This window comes from Meleagris gallopavo, chromosome Z, assembly GCF_000146605.3.
Source record: "Meleagris gallopavo isolate NT-WF06-2002-E0010 breed Aviagen turkey brand Nicholas breeding stock chromosome Z, Turkey_5.1, whole genome shotgun sequence".
Classification (NCBI taxonomy): Eukaryota; Metazoa; Chordata; class Aves; order Galliformes; family Phasianidae; genus Meleagris; species Meleagris gallopavo.
This window is the reverse complement of record NC_015041.2, coordinates 62,985,205-62,991,441: the sequence shown is the minus strand read 5'-3', so window position 1 is coordinate 62,991,441 and position 6,237 is coordinate 62,985,205.

The window sequence follows — 6,237 nt, the reverse complement described above, 5'->3', positions numbered from 1 at the left end:
GAAATGCATGGAATACTCAGTATATTTATTCTAATTCTGATCTTTCTTCCTGTAGACACACTACGTGCTCTTCTTTTTAGTATGTTTGCTACTAATACAACTAATAAATAATGGGAAAAAAATAGTTTGGGAAATAGCAGAGAGAAGATGCATACAGAAAGTGAAGATAGGAAAAAACAAAATGGAATTAAGCCTTCCTTTTCAGTTGTAAAATACTGAGATCCAGAAGACCTCATCACAAAAAAGCAGTGGAGAACTTTATGTCCTTTGATCTCCTCAGATTACATTGAGATGTCTATTGGATCATTTTTTAGCTAAATATGAGTCACCAGTCTCATTGTGAAAGTACCTGGGTGAGGTTTTCTGAACTGCATCATGAAAGAGATCAATTCAGATGATTTATCAGTCCCTTCAAGCTTGAAATCATTTAACAAGCAAACAATCAGTGAGACCATTAACAATACCAAGGGCAAGTGACATAAAAGGGAGGCTAAAAAGGGAACATAGAAGTGAAGAAAAAATCGGAACAGGCTACAAGTTCTAAAGAGAAGAAAATGAATAATGTACTAAGGGCTCAACTCCAGGTAAAAGAGTCAGATGAAATGCTGCTATAGATTTAAAACTCTCTGATATGGATTCTTAAGCTGTCTGTAATTCATATATTTCCTTATGTAAATACACCAATATCTGTATATATGTACATACATACACACACACAAAGAAATTGGGGTAAGCTTTTTGTGTTTTAAGTAATTTAGAAATATTTTCTAACCAAACTTGAAAATGGGATTGTTTTCAGCCCATGACAGAAAAACATTATGATACATACTGCACTAACAAGTGTGGTGATAATCATTTGCTATTTTCTGTGCAGCTTTCTTAAAGATTAATTAAGAAACAGGCTTTTTCACTTAAAAAACAAATGAAAACCAAACAGTGTCATATCCTTATTTCAGAGAAAATCCAGATTTTAGGCTTTGGAACAAATAAGGTGTTACAGGGTGTGAGAGTACTCTGCTTGTTAATGTGCAGGACCATCCTTTTTGTTGAAATAGGACAGAGTATTTCGACTGAGCTGTCAGATGAAAGCACAAATATCTCTTCCAAAAATGGGAACACCAGACAGCTTTGATACAGCTTGATTTTACTTCTGACTTTTGAATTGAGGATGTGGGGGAAGGGCATAAGAGAATGATTTTGGTGGCAATATTTCACTATTAAACATGTTCAATGTTCCACGTCAAGAATAGTGTCCATAATACTGCAAGATTGCTCAGTGGAGCAGCTGTGGTGGTCCAGCATATGCAGGTTAGAAACCATTGCCATATATTAGCCACCTGGGGATGACTGGAAATGCCTGCCATTATCTGCCCAAGGCAGCAATTTGTAGGAGCATGGTGTATTATGATAGATTAGTTCTGCAGCTGAAGATGTCATGACCCATTTCTTTGCATCTTCTTTGGAATAATATTGCAAAGCAGAGGCTTTTATTGTTGCAGTTTTAGGCGCAGGAATCTAATTTGTAATGGTGCTGTAGGACAAAAGGGAGGAAATGCTTGAATAGCCACTATGCCAGTGAAACTGAACTTCAGTGCTGGACTGCATTGTACTTACCTGCTTCAGGGCATTCCTTATTCAGGAACTGCTTACGTAGCTCTGTATACTTAGAAGCTAAGCCACTGTCACCAAACTGGGACTTGTTTGCCAGGATGCTTCTTCAGACGTTGCTCTCTTGCCCTCGCAGTTCCTTCTGTTCACCTCCTACTTGATGCTCTTGCTGACCTTCTCAGTTGCCATCAGACATAAGCTACTTTGGTACTCATGGGCAGCTCAGCTCCTGGGAGCTGTCTGTGTTCCTTCCACAGGGACATGCACAGCACTTTGCATGATGCTCACTTCTTAGAAGTATTAGTCCTCCATGATCTTTACCTTTCATGAGTTCCCTTCTGATGGATCTCTCTGTCCTTTTGTGACTGTGGAGATATGATGAGATATCATTAAGTCATTTTTTTCTTTTTCACCTCTCGTATTAGTGTTTTTTACCTTCTCTTTCTGTCTCAGTTCAGTGAATTGTACAGTGAATAGGAGCAGTTTACTGTGATAATGTCTTCCTCACCTTTCTGTTAACACCCTACAGACAAATACAGATGCTTGACCAGTTGATAAATATGTGCATGAAGACATGGACATACATATTCTCATGCATATGCGCATGCATATACACTAAAATGAAATAGTGCTGATGCATATGTAAGCACTATGGTGCTAGGCTCCTTACCATGTTTAGCTGAGAGCATTTCTTATTTCTGAAGCAAGAAGTCACAGAAAGTTTTGTGTTTTTTCTTTTTTTCTTTCATGGAGCCTAAATGGTATGCATTTTTTAATCTGTTTTTTGAGTGGCACCTGGTTGTGTGGATCCCTACTGCTTTTTCTTCCTCAGCATTGCTCTGACCTTAGTCCAGGCCAGTTTCCCCAAAACATCAAGGCAAGTTCAATGGCATAGTTGCTGTCTTGTCTGCTCAGATTATTGGTAACTGTTGTTTGATCTTTCATTCTCCCAGCTTGAGAAAATGACTGCACCAGACCCTACCACATACCAACTGTGCTCTTTCATGCTGACACTGGCATGAGCAAATGTATGTCTCCAGTCCCTACTGAGCTCTGCAGTCACAGACACCTGGTTGTATGGAAAACTGACAGCATTAGCAACAGGACAAGAGTTAGATAGATGGGGACAGGGCTGACATGGGTACAAGGGATTTGCTGTCTAGATGATTCTGTAGGAGTATATGATGTTGATTCTCCCATAAAATATAGACATTTTTAAACTTCAAAGACCCTGTGACAGGAAGATTGATCTTCTGTGGATGTAATCTTTGAAATGTGAAGTATAATCTACACTTAAAACTATTTATGCAATTCTATTCACTTATAACCTTACAGTACTCTTTTGTGGGCCCTTTGAGAGGCTGACAGTTGAAAGACATGCAAAGTGCAATATGGATTAGTTGTTCCTGAATGATATACAATTAAATGGAACTGTGGGGTTGGGATGGGAGGTTAACTGGGAGGCTGATTCATGCATAAGGCAGGGCATATTATTTAAGGGCTGGGAGATGAATGTTACACTTTTGTATCGGAGAGATCAAATGTACATCAAGTAAAAGCAGACAGGATATAGAAGATGTTATGTCACCAAAAAGTGGCAGATCTAGCAGTTTCCCTGCTTAGTGGTCACTACACTGTGGAAACATGCTGTTTGCGTGAGCAGTGAATAGTCCCAGACAACAGAATCAGAATAGTTCTAGTCAAAAGCATTTCTTCTTTCTTTTTTTTTTGTTTTTGTTTTTGTTTTTGTTTTATTCTTCTTCTTACTGGAAGAGTTAGTGCCTGGAGGCTCTATTTTACAATATTCTGGTGAATAGTGCTGTCTACCAGACTTGCGATTTACACATATTGGTTGAAGAATGGAATGGCTACAACAAGCAAGTCTGCTAAAAATTCAGTGAACCCACATGTCCTGAGCACTGAAGTAAGTGTCAGCTCTTTCATTTATGTAATAACAAAGAAACTCATCCCCTTTGTTGAGAAAGAGAAGAGGAAGGTATGTTCTTGTGTTATATATAAGTTTATCTTAACTTTTTTCTCTAATAAAATGTCTACTGAACCACTAAAGTCTGGAACAACAGTTGGACACTTTCACAGAGAACTCCTAGGGGGCCAGCAGAGAAACTGGAATTTCTGTTAGCAAGATGCAAAAGGGGATGCCTGTTAGAGTTTTCATGCAGACCCTGCCAAACAAGATGATGGTGGACTGCATACTAACTCTGGAAGAGGTACCACGTATGGCACAGCAGTGAATGCAAACTTGTGAAAATGTGAATGGGAGGCAGGTAAACTCATTAGAGGAAAGTAAAGGTATAATTCCAGAAGTGAAAAATAGAAAATAACTTAAGAATGTTCTTTAAAAAGCACAGAATTCCCAAAAGATCTTTGAATGAAGTGTCAAGGCATGAGGGTGCACAGACGACACAGCCAGCTCCTGCCACTGCACTGAAGGAACCACGGTGGTACAGGGCTTGTGTGACAGCAGAGGCTGAAGTGGGAGGACTCATGAAATGACTGCAAGTGTCTTCTCCTTGGGGTCTATAAAAACACTCAAACAAGCTTAGGCTTATAACTATTCCAAGCACTCAGACAAGCTTAGAGTTACAAGAGGGAACTCCAGTGTGCCGGTGATTTCCAAACTGCATTGAGGTGATGATACCATAGGCTTGAACTGGAAAACTCAAGCTGTTTGCAAGAGCTGGCAAATAGTGTTTGCCACATGTGCAGTTGAGTGAGACACATAAGGTAATTCTCAGGGTCAGAAATTTAAAAATGGTGCTGGACTGTTTAATATACTTGTCCATGAAAAAATATGTAAATGTTTATCAGATAAATCAATCGGCTACCTGGGAGGAGAGACCACAGAATCACAGAATCATTAACGTTGGAAAAGACCGTTAAGATTGCTAAGGCCATCAAGTCCAACCATGGGCCCGTCACCACCATGGCCACTAAACATGTCCACGATGACATGACCCTCCTGTATGTTATTTTTTTTTTTTCTGAATCACTGGCAGCATGCTTACTCGGGTGGAATGAATGAAAAGGTAGGATCATGACATACTGCTGCTCTCTACTCTGATAACACTTATGTGACACTGGGCCCTCTTCTGGGATTTGCCTGGCTTAACCCTACGTGCGTGGTATCCTTTACAAAGCTCCAGACCAATGACATGCTAGCTATGGAGTCAGCAGAGAAATGATATACTTCCAAAGAAGGAGAAAATTGGTTTCTGGCAATGGGGAAGACAGTGTGCAAGTTGCAGGAATCCCTAGTACTGTGTCATAAGGATCTTAAGGAATTAAGGAAGGATATGGTTCAGGTAGACCAACTTCAGCCCTGAACTGAGTTTCACAAGTCTGGAACTTTCTTTTCCTTACCTCAGAGGACTTTAGTAAGGACAAAAGCACTGCTGGTGCTCAGGTAACACAGCAAGGCTCTATGTACTTTGGATGGGAAAAAGATCTAGGCAGCGCTAATCAGCTTTTGTTATTTCTTTAGAACACCTTCTAGCATTCACTCCTATTTACTCATTTCAGCAGTGTGGCAGATATAAGCTTTTTGCCTTCTGCATAAGTTTTTTCTTAACATTTTGAAAAGATCTTTTGTCCCAGGATGCCTAGGGTTAAGGTTTAGGGATTCTTGGCTGTCAGCAGCAGATGTAGAGGGAGAATGGGCAGTGTGTCTTCCACCTGCACGTGGGTAAGATGGTGTGTGTACTATAGCAAATTGAAATAAAAATGACAGCAACACCATCCCAAAGAGACCTCATATTCTGGAAAACTGAGTTTCTGGGGCTTTTTTTGAGCTTTATTTGGACACAGGCCCTTTTCATGTCCTTCCAGTGATTAAAGAACTTTGATCCATTTTTCTTCTTTCTTCCTACCTTTTCCTTCTTCCAAGGATTTATCTTGAACCAAGACGTGGGTGCAGTCTGAAGTAAGACAGGAAGAGGTTTCATAAAGATGTGCTTGAGCAGAGATGAGCAAAGTAACAGTCCCCCTCTTCTGTCTAGACTCACGAAAGGTACTCAGTGCTGTCCTTCAAGGGTGCACAAGACTTAGCAGTCTTTCTTTGAAAAACAAATGTGAGCAGTAGTGAAGGCTGGCTTCTGCTGTTTTTATCATTATATTATCTTCAGAACTGGAAGATAAGGCCTCCTCTTCAACGCTTTCCTTTTCTTGTCTCTTTTTTGTAACCACAAGAAAGACAAAATCAATCACTTGACATTTTATGCTTGCTGATTAATGACTGCATTCAAAGGCGAGTATGGAAGGTCATTACAGTGGAATTGAGAGACCTGAGATCTGCCACTGAGCTCCTCAGAATATGCAATGAAATGCTATTCTGTAGTAGGAATTGCATTATTAATTGATTTCAGCTTTGTTTTTAAAGCTATTTATAAACTGGAGTAATAAGTATGTGCTCATTGTGCTTACCCAAACAAAACATTTCACAACAAAGATTCAGGGGTCGGCACTTACAAAAATTTATTTTATAAGGCTATTATTAAAAAATAAAACAAAGCAATAAATCCTGTCATGCAATCCTGAAACTCATTAGCATTTCAGCCACACTGACTAAGTTTATCAATGTGTCAGTGTGTGACTAGATAATAATACAAAACC